Consider the following 17,233-nt stretch of genomic DNA (forward strand, 5'->3'; position numbering starts at 1 on the left):
TCAGATCCCCAGTATAGACAAACAAAAATAAAATAGAACCCCCCCTCCCCCCTGGGTTCCTGCTGCTGCTGACCATTGTCTACCGTTCTTCCAGGAAGTCCAAGAACGGTTGCCACTACCTGAAGAGCCCTTCCACCGATCCCCTTAAGGCGAATTTCACCCTCTCCAATTTAATAAACCTTGCCATATCGTTGATCCAGGATTCCACGCTTGGGGGCCTCGTATCTTTCCACTGAAGGAGAATCCTTCGCCAGACAATCAGGGACACAAAGGCCAGAATTCCGGCCTCTTTCGCCTCCTGCACTCCCGGCTCCTCTGCAACCCCAAATATTGCGAGCCCCCAGCCCGGTTTGACCCTGGATCCTACCACCCTCGACACCGTCCTCGCTACGCCCTTCCAACATTTCTCCAGCGCTGTAAGTACCTAAAGGTGTTCCCCGGGGGGAGCCCGTATTTCTCCTCCAGCTCACCCAGGCTCGCGAACTTCCCATCCACAAACAGGTCCCCCAACCTTCTTATCCCTGCCCTGTGCCACCCCGAAAAGCCTCCATCTATTCTCCCTGGGACAAACCGGTGGTTCCCCTGTATTGAGGTCCACACCGAGGCCCCCACTTCCCCCCTGTACCGCCTCCATTGCCCCCAGATTTTGAGGGCAGCCGCCACTACCAGGCTCGTGGTATACCTCATTGGAGGGAGTGGCAGTGGCGCCATTATCAGCGCCTCCAGACACGTACCCTCACAATACGCCGTCTCCAGCCTCTTCCATGCAGCCCCCTCCCCCTCCATCATCCGCTTGCGCACCATCGACGCATTGGCGGCCCAGTAGTACCCACAGAGGTTGGGCAGCACCAGCCCCCCCCCCCCCCACCCCCCCCCCCAATCCCTACTCCGCTCCAGGAACACCCTTCTCACCCTCTGAGTCCCTCGCACCCACACAAACCCCGTTATGCTCCTGTTGACCCGCCTAATGAAGGCCTTCGGGATAAGAATGGGGAGGCACTGGAACAGGAACAAAAACCTTGGGAGCACCGTCATTTTGACTGACTGCACCCTACCCGCCAGGGACAGCGGCAACGCGTCCCACCTCTTAAACTCATCCTCTATTTGTTCCACCAGCCTCGTGAAATTAAGTCTATGCAGGGCCCCCCCAGCTCCTGGCCGCCTGGACCCCCAAATATCTGAAGCTCCTCTCCGCCCTTTTTAGTGGGAGCTCGCCAATCCCCCTCTCCTGGTCCCCTGGGTGAACCACAAACAACTCGATCTTCCCCATGTTGACCTTGTACCCTGTGAAATCCCCGAACTCCCTGAGGGTCCTCATTACCTCCGGCATTCCCCCCACCGGGTCCGCCACATATAGCAGCAAGTCGTCCGCATAGAGCGACACCCTATGCTCCTCCCCACCCTGTACCAACCCCCTCCAGTTCCTCGACTCGCTCAGTGCCATAGCCAGGGGTTCAATCGCCAGTGCGAAGAGCAGGGGGGATAGGGGACACCCCTGTCTCGCCCCTCAGTGCAACCGAAAGTACTCGGACCTCCTCCTATTTGTGGCCACACTCGCCATCGGGACCTCATACAACAGCCTAACCCACCTGACAAACCCCTCCCCCAAACCCGAACGTCTTCAGCATCTCCCACAAGTACTCCCACTCTACCCTATCGAAGGCTTTCTCAGCGTCCATCGCCACCACTATCTCCGCCTCCCCCTCCCTCGCCGGCATCATAATAACGTTCAGGAGCCTCCGCACATTCGCGTTCAACTGTCTCCCCTTCACGAATCCCGTCTGGTCTTCGTGGATCACCTGCGGCACACAATCCTCAATCCTCGTAGCTAAGACCTTCGCCAGCACCTTGGCATCTACATTTAACAATGAAATCGGCCTGTAAGACCCACACTGCAGGGGATCCTTGTCCCGCTTCAGGATCAAGATCAGTGCCCGGGACATTGTCAGGGACAACGCCCCCCCCCTCCCTTGCCTCATTGAAGGTCCTAACCAGCAATGGGCCCAACGGGTCCACATATTTTTTGTAACATTCGACCGGGAAACCGTCCGGCCCCGGTGTCTTCCCCGCCTGCATGCTCCCTATCCCTCCAACCCAATCGGGGCTCCTAATCCCGCCACCAGTCCCTCCTCCACCTTCGGGAACTTCAGTTGGTCCAGAAAGTGGCCCATCCCTCCCTCCTCCAGTGCGGGCTCGGACCGATACAGTTCCTCATAAAAGTCCCTGAAGACCTCATTGATGCCAACCTCACTCCGCACCACACTCCCCCCCCCTATCCTTAACTCCCCCAATCTGCCTAGCTGCGTCCCGCTTCCGAAGCTGATGCGCCAGCATCCGACTTGCCTTTTCCCCATATTCATAAATCGCCCCCTGGGGCTTCCTCCCCTGCGCCTCCGCCTTCCTGGTGGTCAACAGGTCGAATTTGGTCTGGAGGTTAGCCTCTCCCTTAACAGTCCCTCCTCCGGCACCTCCGCATACCTCCTGTCTACCCTCACCATCTCCCCTACCAGCCCTCATGGAGATCAGGGGCGAGATTCTCCGACCCCCCGCCGTGTCGGAGAATCGCCGGGGGCTGGCGTGAATCCCGCCCCCGGCGGTTGCCGAATTCTCCGGCACCGGAGATTCGGCGGGGGCGGGAATCGCGCCGCGCCGGTTGGCGGCCCCCCCCCCCCCACCGCGATTCTCCAGCCCGGATGGGCTGATGTCCCGCTGCTAAAATGCCTGTCCCGCCGGCGTAGATTAAACCACCTACCTCACTGGCGGGACAAGGCGGTGTGGGCGGGCTCCGGGGTCCTGGGACGTGGGGTGATCTGGCCCCGGGGGGTGCCCCCACGATGGCCTGGCCCACGATCGGGGCCCACCGATCCGCGGGCGGGCCTGTTACATCGGGGCACTCTTTTCCTTCCGCCTTCGCCACGGTCTCCACCATGGCGGAGGTGGAAGAGACTCCCTCCACTGCGCATGCGCGGGAATGCCGTCAACGGCTGCTAACGCTCCCGCGCATGCGCCGCCCGGAGATGTCATTTCCACGCCAGCTGGCGGGGCACCAAAGGCCTTTTCCGCCAGCTGGCGGGGTGGAAATTCGCCCGGCGCGGGCCTAGCCCCTTAAGGTTGGGGCTCGGCCCCCAAAGATTCGGAGCATTCCGCACCTTTGGGGCAACGCGATGCCCGACTGATTTGTGCCGTTTTGGATGCCAGTCGGCGGACATCGCGCCGATTCCGGAGAATTTCGCCCCATCTCTCCCCTAACCCCCGCCTTCAGTGCCTCCCAGACCATCCCCACTCGGGCCTCCCCATTATCGTTGGCCTCTAGGTATCTCTCTATGCTTCTTCGGACCCGCTCGCTCACCTCCCCGTCCGCCAACAGCCCCACCTCCAAGCCCCACAACGGGCGCTGGTCCCTCTCCTCCCCCAGCTCTAGGTCTACCCAATGCGGGACGTGATCCAAAATGGCTATCGCCGAGTACTCGGTATCCTCTACTCTCGCTATCAGCGCCCTACTCATAATAAAAAAGTCGATCCGGGAGTAGGCCTTATGAACGTGCGAGAAGAATGAAAATTCCCTAACCCCCGGCCTTGCAAATCTCCAAGGGCCCACCCCTCCCATCTGGTCCATAAACCCCCTCAGCACGTTAGCTGCTGCCGGCCTCCTACCCGTCCTAGACCTGGAGCGATCCAGTGCCGGATCCAACACCGTGTTAAAGATCAGGCCCCCCACTTCCAAGTCCGGGATCCGACCCAACATGCGCCGCATAAAATCCGCATCGTCCCAGTTCGGAGCGTACACTTGACCAGCACCACCCGTGCAGACCCCCATCCCAACCCCCTCTACTCGCTCCAGCTCCCCCTTGACCATACCAGCAGCAACCCGGTTTCCCCCCCACCCTCCCACCCCCCAGCTAGGACCCCTCCTAGCTCCTTTACTTCCCCCATTGCACTCCCGCAAGTCAGCTGACTCCTGCTGACCCCGGCCGCTCCCGCCTCTCCTTCGATTCCCCTCCCCCTCCATTACCCACCAGCAGGCTCTCCGCCTCCCCCTTCCATCCCAAGCGTGGGAAAAACCCGGCGCTTCCCCGTCCCGGCCCCGCCCCCTCCAGCCTTCAGCGCGGGAAAAAGTCCGCGCTTTCCACCTGCCCGGCCCCGCCTCCTCTGGCGCAGCTCCTTTTACAGGCCCAGTCCCCTCACCCCGGACTCGGGCCTCCCCCTCCCCCTCAGGGCCCCATTCCCCCTACTGGCCATCCACCCCTACTCCATTTACTTACCCCCCCTCCAAGAGCCCACCTGACAGACCCAACCAAAATAGTGCCCAACCCACCCTAACCACCCATACCGAACCAAAACTAAACAAGAACAAAAAACCCCCCTCAAAATGTAACACAACAACAACAATCCCCGACCATCCCCACGTCCGACCCCCCCATTCCGACCCTCAGTTTGTGTCCAGCTTCTCGGCCTGAACAAAGGCCTCCTCCGGGGACTCCAAATAATGGTGCCGGTCCTTGTAGGTGACCCACAGTCGCGCCGGCTGCAGCATGCCAAACTTCACCCCTTCCTGTGCAGCACCGCCTTCGCCCGGTTGTACCCGGCCCTCGTCTTCGCCACCTCCGCGCTCCAGTCCTGATATATTCGAACCTCTGCATTCTCCCACCTGCTGCTCGTCTCTTTCTTGGCCCACCTGAGTATGCAACCCCGATTAGCGAACCGATGAACCCGCACCAACACCGCCCGCGGCGGCTCGTTAGCCTTGGGCTTCCTCGCCAACACTCCAGGGGCCCCTTCCAGCTCCAGGGGCCCCTGGAAGGACCCCGCTCCCATCAGCGAGTTTAACATGGTGCCCACATAAGCCCCCACGTCCAACCCCTCCAGCCCCTCCTGGAGGCCCAGGATCCACAGATTCTTCCGCCTCGACCGATTCTCCATCTCCTCGAACCGTTCCTGCCATTTCTTGTGGAGCGCCTCGTGCGCCTCTACCTTTACTGCTAGGCCCAAGATCTCATCCTCGTTATCTGAGATCTTTTGTTGGACTTCGCTGATCACCACCCCCTGGGCCGCCTGGGTCTCCAGCAGCTTATCAATAGAAGCCTTCATCGGCTCCAGCAGGTCCGCTTTGAGCTCCCTGAAGCAGCGCTGGATAACCTCCTGCTGCTCCTGCGCCCACTGCATCCACGCTGCCTGGTCCCCGCCTGCCACCATCTTGCTCTTCTTCCCTCGCACTTTCTTTGGCTTCACCACCACTTTTTTAGTCGCCCCGCTCCTGGTCCAAGCCATACACTGTTGGGGGAATGTTGCAGTCTTCTTCCCATACCAGGAAATGTCGACAAAATGCCGTTGGGGGCCCTGAAAAGAGCCCAAAAGTCCGTTCAAAGCGGGAGCCGCCGAACGTGCGACTTAGCTCTGCATAGCCGCAACCGGAAGTCCACCGCTGTGTGTTGTTAAACATGAAGTCTACCGACCGTTGGTCAGTGAGGAGAGTGAATCTCCTGCCGGCCAGGTAATGCCTCCAATGTCGCACAGCTTCAACGATCGCTTGGGCCTCCTTTTCGACGGAGGAGTGGCGGATTTCGGAGGCATGGAGGGTGCGGGAAAAGAATGCCACGGGCCTGCCTGCCTGGTTGAGGGTGGCGGCCAGAGCGACGTCTGATGCATCGCTCTCGACTTGAAAGGGGAGCGTCTCGTCGACCGCGTTAATCGCGGCCATGGCGATGTCGGCCTTGATACGGTTGAAGGCCTGGTGAGCCTCAGCCATCAGTGGGAAAGCGGTGTATAAAATGAGTGGGCGGGCCTTGTCCGCATAGTTTGGGACCCACTGGGTGTCATACGAAAAGAACCCCAGGCATCGTTTGAGGGCCTTGGGCCAGTGGGGGAGGGGGAGTTCCATGAGGGGGCGCATGCGATCAGGGTCGGGCCCTAGAACTCCCTTCTGAACCACATAGCTGAGGATGGCTAATCGGTTCGTGCTGAACTCACACTTCTTCTTGTTGTAAGTTAGGTTGAGGAGTGTGGCGGTGTGGATGTGGTATTACCAGGTATTGCGGTACCTAAGAGGCTGATGACCATTGGTTAAACCTAGGAGTTTAGCATTGGCTGTTGATACGTAGCTCCGCCCTGACAGGCGGAGTATAAGAACCGGTGCCATCCCAGCAGCCTTTACTTTCTGTACCGAAACAGCTGGGGAACAAGTTCTAGTCAATTAAAGCCTTCAGTTATGAAATCACTTCGTCTTGAGTGTAATTGATCAGTGCATTGTGGTCCTGATGGTCGTGGCCGCAGATGGTGACGTTGTCCAGGTACGGGAAAGTGGCCCGCAGCCCGTACCGGTCAACCATTGGGTCCATCTCCCGTTGGAAGGCCGAGACCCCGTTGGTGACGCCGAAGGGAACCCTAAGGAAATGGTAAAGGCGGCCATCTGCTTCAAACACAGTGTATGGGCGGTCCGCCTTACGGATGGGGAGCTGGTGGTAGGCAGATTTCAGGTCCACTGTCGAGAAGACCCAGTACTGTGCAATCTGATTGATCGTATCAGATATGCGTGGGAGGGGGTACGCGTCGAGCTGCGTGTACCGATTGATTCAAAGATGCAAGACAATGCTTAAAATGCGCGCATTTGCAGTTAATTAAGTGTTTACATATCCAGAGATATGTAATTTGTCTATGTATATGTTTCTGGACCATACCTCTTCATTCACCTAAGGAAGGAGCAGTGCTCCGAAAGCTAGTGATTGCAAACAAACCTGTTGGACTTTAACCTGGTGTTGTAAGACTTCTTACTGTGCTCACCCCAGTCCAACGCCAGCATCTCCACATCATATTACCATAAGACCATAAGACATAGGAGCGGAAGTAAGGCCATTCGGCCCATCGAGTCCACTCCACCATTCAATCATGGCTGATTTCAACTCCATTTACCCGCTCTCTCTCCATAGCCCTTAATCCCTCGAGAAATCAAGAATTTATCAACTTCTGTCTTAAAGACACTCAACGTCCCGGCCTCCACCGCCCTCTGTGGCAATGAATTCCACAGACCCACCACTCTCTGGCTGAAGAAATTTCTCCTCATCTCTGTCCTAAAGTGACTCCCTTTTATTCTAAGGCTGTGCCCCCGGGTCCTAGTCTCCCCTGCTAATGGAAGCAACTTCCCTACGTCCACCCTATCTAAGCCATTCATTATCTTGTAAGTTTCTATTAGATCTCCCCTCAACCTCCTAAACTCCAATGAATATAATCCCAGGATCCTCAGACGTTCATCGCATGTTAGGCCTACCATTCCTGGGATCATCCGTGTGAATCTCCGCTGGAGCCGCTCCAGTGCCAGTATGTCCTTCCTGAGGTGTGGGGCACAAAATTGCTCACAGTATTCTAAATGGGGCCTAGCTAATGCTTTATAAAGCTTCAGAAGTACATCCCTGCTTTTATATTCCAAGCCTCTTGAGATAAATGACAACATTGCATTTGCTTTCTCAATTACGGAGTCAACCTGCAAGTTTATCTTTAGAGAATCCTGGACTAGGACTCCCAAGTCCCTTTGCACTTCAGCATTATGAATTTTGTCACCGTTTAGAAAATAGTCCATGCCTCTATTCTTTTTTCCAAAGTGCAAGACCTCGCACTTGCCCACGTTGAATTTCATCAGCCATTTCTTGGACCACACTCCTAAACTGTCTAAATCTTTCTGCAGCCTCCCCATCTCCTCCATACTACCTGCCCCTCCACCTATCTTTGTATCATCGGCAAACTTAGCCAGAATGCCCCCAGTCCCGTCATCTAGATCATTAATATATAAAGAGAACAGCTGTGGCCCCAACACTGAACCCTGCGGGACACCACTCGTCACCGGTTGCCATTCCGAAAAATAACCTTTTATCCCAATTCTCTGCCTTCTGCCTGACAGCCAATCATCAATCCATGTTAGTACCTTGCCTCGAATACCATGGGCCCTTATTTTACTCAGCAGTCTCCCATGAGGCACCTTATCAAAGGCCTTTTGGAAGTCAAGATAGATAACATCCATTGGCTCTCCTTGGTCTAACCTATTTGTTATCTCTTCAAAGAACTCTAACCGGTTTGTCAGGCACGACCTCCCCTTACTAAATCCATGTTGACTTGTCCTAATCCGACCCTGCACTTCCAAGAATTTAGAAATCTCATCCTTAACAATGGATTCTAGAATCTTGCCAACAACCGAGGTTAGGCTAATTGGCCTATAATTTTCCATCTTTTTCCTTGTTCCCTTCTTGAACAGGGGGGTTACAACAGCGATTTTCCAATCCTCTGGGACTTTCCCTGACTCCAGTGACTTTTGAAAGATCATAACTAACGCCTCAACTATTTCTTCAGCTATCTCCTTTAGAACTGTAGGATGTAGCCCATCTGGGCCTGGAGATTTATCAATTTTTAGACCTCTTAGTTTCTCTAGCACTTTCTCCTTTGTGATGGCTGCCATATTCAACTCTGCCCCCTGACTCTCCTGAATTGTTGGGATATTACTCATGTCTTCTACTGTGAAGACTGACGCAAAGTACTTATTTAGTTCCTCAGCTATTTCCTTGTCGCCCATCACTAGATTACCAGCGTCATTTTGGAGCGGCCCAATGTCTACTTTTGCCTCCCTTTTGTTTTTAATGTATTTAAAGAAACTTTTACTATCATTCCTAATGTTACTGGCTAGCCTACCTTCATATTTGATCCTCTCTTTTCTTATTTCTCTCTTTGTCATCCTCTGTTTATTTTTGCAGCCTTCCCAATCTTCTGACTTCCCACTACTCTTTGCCACATTATAGGCTTTCTCTTTTGCTTTGATGCATTCCCTAACTTCCTTTGTCAGCCATGGCTGCCTAATCCCCCCTCTGATAACCTTTCTTTTCTTTGGGATGAACCTCTGTACTGTGTCCTCAATTACTCCCAGAAACTCCTGCCGTTGATGTTCTACTGTCTTTCCCACTAGACTCTGCTCCCAGTCGATTTTCATCAGTTCCTCCCTCATGCCCCTGTAGTTACCTTTATTTAACTGTAACTCCTTTACATCTGATTCTACCTTCTTTCTTTCAAATTGGAGATTGAATTCTACCATATTATGATCCTTGCCTCCTAAGTGTTCCCTTACTTTAAGATCTTTAATCAAGTCTGGCTCATTACATAACACTAAGTCCAGAATGGCCTGTCCCCTCGTGGGCTCCATCACAAGCTGTTCCAAAAAGCCCTCCTGTAAACATTCAATGAATTCCCTTTCCTTGGGTCCACTGGCAGCATTATTTACCCAGTCCGCCTGCATATTGAAGTCCCCCATGATCACTGTGACCTTGCCTTTCTGACATGCACTTTCTATTTCGTGGTGCATTTTGTGCCCCTGGTCCTGACCACTGTTAGAAGCCCTGTACATAACTCATTATGTTTTTTTTGCCTTTGTGGTTCCTCAACTCTACCCACACAGACTCCACATCATCTGACCCTATGTCGTTTAGTGCTATTGTTTAATTTCATTCCTAATTAAAAGGCAACCCTGCCCCCTCTGCCCACCTCTCTGTCTTTTCGATAGGTTGGGAATCCCTGGATGTTTAAATGCCAGTCCTGAACCCCCTGCAACCACGTCTCTGTGATGCCTCCCACATCATACCTGCCAGTCACAATCTGGGCCACAAGCTCATCTATTGTCTGGTAGTATGGCTAAAAATTAGCAATAGTGCACAGTACAAATCAACCATTTAATATCAAAATAAAAATCTAAGGACAATACTTACATACATTAAAAAATATAACTATAAATAGCAGCATGGCCAAATAATTTAATTACAAATCAGCCTGATGGGAAAACCCTGATGGACTGGATCAGGGACATTTTCATTATTATTATTAATAGTAATTATAAGACCTGCATTTGAATAGTGTCTTATGACTCCGTAACATCCTAAAAAGCTTCATATAAAGTTGAGTTGTCAGTTGCAGCAGCAACATCCTAAAATTCTACTCCAAAATGTCTAATTTTAAGCTGCAAAATATCACTGGGGAGCAACAAGCAACAAAGCAAACTATTTAGATAAAGTAGGGGTGTGTAAGCCAGGAGACATAATGCTTACAATTCACTGGTCAGAGTATACCTTCCTTAGCGTTGAATTTTGGTCACTAAGCTACAAGGGCAACATTGAAGCTTGGTCGGTAATGCAAGAAAAGCTACAAGACTGTACCCAACTTCAGTCGGTCAATTTATGGGGAAAGATTGTAAACTGGGGCTTTACCACTTTGAAGGGTGGTCACTAATAAAGGTAAATAAAGTGGTAAATGATATAGAAAAAATACACCTGGAATACTAATTGTGAGATTCAGAAAAGGGGACGCGGGTGAGAATTGGGTAAAACAAATTTAAGACAGACAAGAGGTTATTCATGCAAGGACCTCCATTAAAGTGAAAGTTACAATGATGCTTACAGTGTTTGCGCTTTAGGGGCCACTGGGAATGATTCCTGCATTCACATTTGTGAATATTATCAATATTAAATAAATAAAGAATTCTACTCAGAAGAGAGCTAGCTTTACTTTGTGTAATCTTGAATTACTTAAAAAAAATATATAGTATCTAATTATTTTTCTGGTTGGATTTAAAACAAAACAATACACTGTAATCCTATTAAAACAATAGAGGGCTGCTAGCCAGGCCAAATGTACAACTTGAATTCCATCCAAGTCGAATGAAAAGGTAACAGAGTCTCCCCTCCCCCAGCTCGCCCTCGCCCAGGAGTATGAAAATCCCAAATCCTGTTGTCTTTCATGTTATCCTCAAACTCTTCTCATTTTTCTGATGTGAGACTCACCCTAACCCTAACCCTAACCCTAATTACCTGGTCTGAAAAAAACAATGACTATAGCAGACATGAATTAATCAAATTACTCTGGAACATACAGCCAACAGAACTTTCAAAATTGTTTACCAAGCCAGAGAGAGCAGAGATCAGAATGTTTCAAAATATGGTGGGAAAACCCAGCAATGCAGCTGGTGGGCTGCCTTCCGTTTTTCATATCGGAGAAAACAATTTTTTAAAAATCAAAAAATTCCACCCCTAGTTCTCATGTTAATTTGGAACGTAGTGTCCATACTCTTTTGTTCTCTGTTTCAACACAGCAAACCTATCGAGTAATTCTTTATAATGTGCAAGTGCAACTCAGCAAACCTATCTGAGTAATTCTTTATAATGTGCAAGTGCAACTCAGCAAACCTATCTGAGTAATTCTTTATAATGCAACTCAGCAAACCTATCTGAGTAATTCTTTATAATGGTAATCTAGAATTACTGACAATGGCAGTCAAGCGTTTCTTTTTATTCCTTCACAGGATGTGAGTGTCTCTGGTGAGGACAGCATTTTTTATTGTCCATCCCTAAATGCCCTTGAGAAGGTAGTGGGGAGCCGCCTTCTTCAACTACTTTCTTTGTCCCCCTCTCGAACAGATATACCCCTTTGGATACTGTCGGGGGGGATAGCCTATCAGGGGAAAACAGCAGCAGCCAGAGCAGTGGCACCACGGCTGGCTCTGATGTTCAGAAGGGAGGGTCAAAGCGCAGAAGAGTAATAGTAATAGGGGACTCTATAGTCAGGGGCACAGATAGGCGCTTCTGTGGACGTGAAAGAGACTCCAGGATGGTATGTTGCCTCCCTGGTGCCAGGGTCCAGGATGTCTCCAAACGGGTAGAGGGCATCCTGAAGGGGGAGGGCAAACAGGCAGAGGTCATTGTACATATTGGTACTAACGACATAGGCAGGAAGGGGCATGAGGTCCTGCAGCAGGAGTTCAGGGAGCTAGGCAGAAAGTTAAAAGACAGGACCTCGAGGGTTGTAATCTCGGGATTACTCCCTGTGCCACGTGCCAGTGAGGCTAGAAATAGGAAGATAGAGCAGCTAAACACGTGGCTAAACAGCTGGTGTAGGAGGGAGGGTTTCCATTACCTGGACCACTGGGAGCTCTTCCGGGGCAGGTGTGACCTGTATAAGAAGGACGGGTTGCATCTAAACCGGAGAGGCATAAATATCCTGGCCGCGAGGTTTGCTAGTGTCACACGGGAGGGTTTAAACTAGTATGGCAGGGGGGTGGGCACGGGAGCAATAGGTCAGAAGGTGAGAGCATTGAGGGAGAACTAGGGAATAGGGACAGTGTGGCTCTGAGGCAGAGCAGACAGGGAGAAGTTGCTGAACACAGCGGGTCTGGTGGACTGAAGTGCATATGTTTTAATGCAAGAAGTATTACGGGTAAGGCAGATGAACTTAGAGCTTGGATTAGTACTTGGAACTATGATGTTGTTGCCATTACAGAGACCTGGTTGAGGGAAGGGCAGGATTGGCAGCTAAACGTTCCAGGATTTAGATGTTTCAGGCGGGATAGAGGGGGATGTAAAAGGGGAGGCGGAGTTGCGCTACTGGTTCGGGAGAATATCACAGCTGTACTGCGAGAGGACACCTCAGAGGGCAGTGAGGCTATATGGGTAGAGATCAGGAATAATAAGGGTGCAGTCACAATGTTGGGGGTATACTACAGGCCTCCCAACAGCCAGCGGGAGATAGAGGAGCAGATAGGTAGACAGATTTTGGAAAAGAGTAAAAACAACAGGGTTGTGGTGATGGGAGACTTCAACTTCCCCAATATTGACTGGGACTCACTTAGTGCCAGGGGCTTAGACGGGGCGGAGTTTGTAAGGAGCATCCAGGAGGGCTTCTTAAAACAATATGTAGCCAGTCCAACTAGGGAAGGGGCGGTACTGGACCTGGTATTGGGGAATGAGCCCGGCCAGGTGGTAGAAGTTTCAGTAGGGGAGCATTTCGGGAACAGTGACCACAATTCAGTAAGTTTTAAAGCACTGGTGGACAAGGATAAGAGTGGTCCTAGGATGAATGTGCTAAATTGGGGGAAGGCTAATTATAACAATATTAGGCGGGAACTGAAGAACATAGATTGGGGGCGAATGTTTGAGGGCAAATCAACATCTGACATGTGGGAGGCTTTCAAGTGGCAGTTGAAAGGAATACAGGACTGGCATGTTCCTGTGAGGAAGAAGGATAAATACGGCAATTTTCGGGAACCTTGGATGACGAGTGATATTGTAGGCCTCGTCAAAAAGAAAAAGGAGGCATTTGTCAGGGCTTAAAGGCTGGGAACAGACGAAGCCTGCGTGGAATATAAGGAAAGTAGGAAGGAACTTAAGCAAGGAGTCAGGAGGGCTAGAAGGGGTCACGAAAAGTCATTGGCAAATAGGGTTAAGGAAAATCCCAAGGCTTTTTACACGTACATAAAAAGCAAGAGGGTAGCCAGGGAAAGGGTTGGCCCACTGAAGGATAGGCAAGGGAATCTATGTGTGGAGCCAGAGGAAATGGGCAAGGTACTAAATGAATACTTTGCATCCGTATTCACCAAAGAGAAGGAATTGGTAGATGTTGAGTCTGGAGAAGGGGGTGTAGATAGCCTGGGTCACATTGTGATCCAAAAAGACGAGGTGTTGGGTGTCTTAAAAAATATTAAGGTAGATAAGTCCCCAGGGCCTGATGGGATCTACCCCAGAATACTGAAGGAGGCTGGAGAGGAAATTGCTGGGGCCTTGACAGAAATCTTTGGATCCTCGCTGTCTTCAGGGGATGTCCCGGAGGACTGGAGAATAGCCAATGTTGTTCCTCTGTTTAAGAAGGGTAGCAAGGGAACTACAGGCCGGTGAGCCTTACTTCAGTGGTAGGGAAATTACTGGAGAGAATTCTTCGAGACAGGATCTACTCCCATTTGGAAGCAAATGGACGTATTAGTGAGAGGCAGCACGGCTTTGTGAAGGGGAGGTCGTGTCTCACTAACTTCATAGAGTTTTTCGAGGAGGTCACTAAGATGATTGATGCAGGTAGGGCAGTGGATGTTGTCTATATGGACTTCAGTAAGGCCTTTGACAAGGTCCCTCATGGTAGACTAGTACAAAAGGTGAAGTCACACGGGATCAGGGGTGAGCTGGCAAGGTGGATACAGAACTGGCTAGGCCATAGAAGGCAGAGAGTAGCAATGGAAGGATGCTTTTCTCATTGGAAGGCTGTGACCAGTGGTGTTCCACAGGGATCAGTGCTGTGATCTTTGCTCTTTGTAGTATATATAAATGATTTGGAGGAAAATGTAACTGGTCTGATTAGTAAGTTTGCAGACGACACAAAGGTTGGTGGAATTGCGGATAGCGATGAGGACTGTCGGAGGATACAGCAGGATTTAGATTGTTTGGAGACTTGGGCGGAGAGATGGCAGATGGAGTTTAATCCGGACAAATGTGAGGTAATGCATTTTGGAAGGTCTAATGCAGGTAGGGAATATACAGTGAATGGTAGAACCCTCAAGAGTATTGAAAGTCAAAGAGATCTAGGAGTACAGGTCCACAGGTCATTGAAAGGGGCAACACAGGTGGAGAAGGTAGTCAAGAAGGCATACGGCATGCTTGCCTTCATTGGCTGGGGCATTGAGTATAAGAATTGGCAAGTCATGTTGCAGCTGTATAGAACCTTAGTTAGGCCACACTTGGAGTATAGTGTTCAATTCTGGTCGCCACACTACCAGAAGGATGTGGAGTCTTTGGAGAGGGTGCAGAAGAGATTTACCAGAATGTTGCCTGGTATGGAGGGCATTAGCTATGAGGAGCGGTTGAATAAACTCGGTTTGTTCTCACTGGAACGAAGGAGGTTGAGGGGAGACCTGATAGAGGTATACAAAATTATGAGGGGCATAGACAGAGTGGATAGTCAGAGGCTTTTCCCCAGGGTAGAGGGGTCAATTACTAGGGGGCATAGGTTTAAGGTGAGAGGGGCAAGGTTTAGAGTAGATGTACGAGGCAAGTTTTTTACGCAGAGGGTAGTGGGTGCCTGGAACTCGCTACCGGAGGAGGTGGTGGAAGCAGGGATGGTAGTGACATTTAAGGGGCATCTTGAAAAATATATGAATAGGATGGGAATAGAGGGATACGGACCCAGGAAGTGTAGAAGATTGTAGTTTAGTCGGGCAGCATGGTCGGCACGGGCTTGGAGGGCCGAAGGGCCTGTTCCTGTGCTGTACATTTCTTTGTTCTTTGTTCTTTGTACTGCAGTCCATGTGCCATTAGGGGGGGGAGTTCCAGCATTTTGATCCAATGACAGTAAAGGAACTGCATTATACTTCCAAGTCAGGATGGGGAGTGACTTGGAGGGAAACTTGCATGGGGGGATGGTGGCATTCCCATACATCTGCTGCCCCTGTCCTTCTTGGTGGTAGAAGTTGTGGGTTTGGAAGGTGGTGTAGAAGGATCCTTAGTGAATTGCTGCTGTGTACCTTGTAGATGGTACTTTGCTGCTACTGTGCATTGATGGTGGAGTGAATGGATGTTGAAGATGCTGGATGGGGTGCCAATCAAACGGGCTGCAAATGGTGTTGAGCTTCTTGAGTGTTGTTGAATCTGCATGCATCCAAGCAAGTGGAGAGCATTCTATCAAACTCCTGATTTGTGCCTTGTAGATGGTGGACAGGCTTTGGGGAGTCAGGAGATGAGTTACCACAGAATTACCAGCCCCTGACCTTCGTGTAGCCACAGTATTTAAATCAGTGGTCCAGTTCAAAAAGTTAATGGTAATCCCCGGGATGTTGATAGGGTCCAGCATGCTGTGAAATTTACTCATCAGGTTAACATGTGAAGATGACTGGTCATTGCGGTAGCAATGGTGTATTTCGTTTATACAGAGCAATATGGATCTATAAACTAAGCAAAGCATGGGTAATTTAGGAATGTCCATAGTATCAGTGATTGAACTGTTCTCAAGCAACATTCTATCTGATCTACAACACTGGCACTTTGTTTTTGTGATTTCATTATGATCTAACAACATAGCACATGTTATTCCGAGCAGTGAAAACTGCTGTGATTATTTACTTGATTGTTGCAAAGAGGCTGGCACCTCAATATTCCTGTTGGGAAATGTTCTCTCTGATGTGATATTGAAGAGCCCAGGCGTGCTTGCTGGTCTCTGTTGGATTAACTGATACCAACTGGGACAGCAGCAGAGGCTTCTTCGCATGACCCCAGTGAAAGGAACAATCAGCCAAGTTTGCTGCTTTTGACCACAACCCAGTGGACCAAACTGGATGTGTGTGTTTGATGTTGAGTGAGGACAGGACCAGGTTTGACTGTTACACCCACATAAGTGAATATCCCACTGAAATTCACTAATGTGGATTACAGAAAGAAAAGCTGCTTGAATGGTGAGTAGAATCACCTGCTTCCATAGAGGCCATAAGACAATGGGAGAGAAGGGAACAAGAGGTGAACAGCTTGAACTTTCCAACATTGAAGATCTTGGCACTAAGCACATGAGCCAAGTGGTCTGTTTCCGTGCAGTGAGTTCCAGGTCTAAGTGCATTGGGATGTTTTATGATGTTAAAGTTGTCATATAAATACAAGTTGTTGTTGTAAGTTCTATACCAGTGGATTAAATTATTTTATCTCAGTATACAACTGTGTAATAATATTTGGTCATCAAGCTTTTCTATATAGTTCTGTCGCAGGCATTTCTACTTGTGCAAAGAAAGCATGGTCAGCAACAACTTTCTCACTGAAGACTATGTATGTTTCTTTGCTGATAACCCATTCCACAGTCAAACTTATATGTTTTATCTGGAAGATTGAATTTCAGTATGTAATGTGCACCCTTACAGTGGGTAATAAAACATTTTAAATGAGAGAATTATGTGTCTTGTGAGTGGCCGCAGAATAAATAACACATTCAACTGAACAGTGTGAAAAGTGTTAGCCAGTAATGTAAGGAAGAACTTTATCATCCTCCTCAAATCAGGTTCACAAGATCAGGAGCTTTTAATTTGCTCGTAGGAGAACTATACTAAGTATGACTTAGGCATAAGAGTCTCGGCACTGCTACTCGAATGAAATGGTCGTGCTGAATCTTATACCCTTCATCGGACAAGAGATGTCTGATCTTCATCAGGCAGTTCTGATCGGCATACTCACCCAAAGCATTCATTTGTTTCCCTCTGTAAATGCTGAATGACCGGTTTGGCTCCTTTTCTTATTTTGTTTCCAGTGAAATATTAAAACTTCTGATTTCGAAATGATAAATCAGTGTTGGCAACTGTTCATGGAAAGGTCGCACACCAAAAGAAAATAACAAAAATAAATGGATTCAAGAGCTTGTTCTTTATCTTACCAGAAAATTCACAACTGGGGCAATATTCTCCTCTGATTCCATAATCTCCTCT

Source organism: Scyliorhinus torazame, chromosome 4, assembly GCF_047496885.1.
Source record: "Scyliorhinus torazame isolate Kashiwa2021f chromosome 4, sScyTor2.1, whole genome shotgun sequence".
Lineage (NCBI taxonomy): Eukaryota > Metazoa > Chordata > Chondrichthyes > Carcharhiniformes > Scyliorhinidae > Scyliorhinus > Scyliorhinus torazame.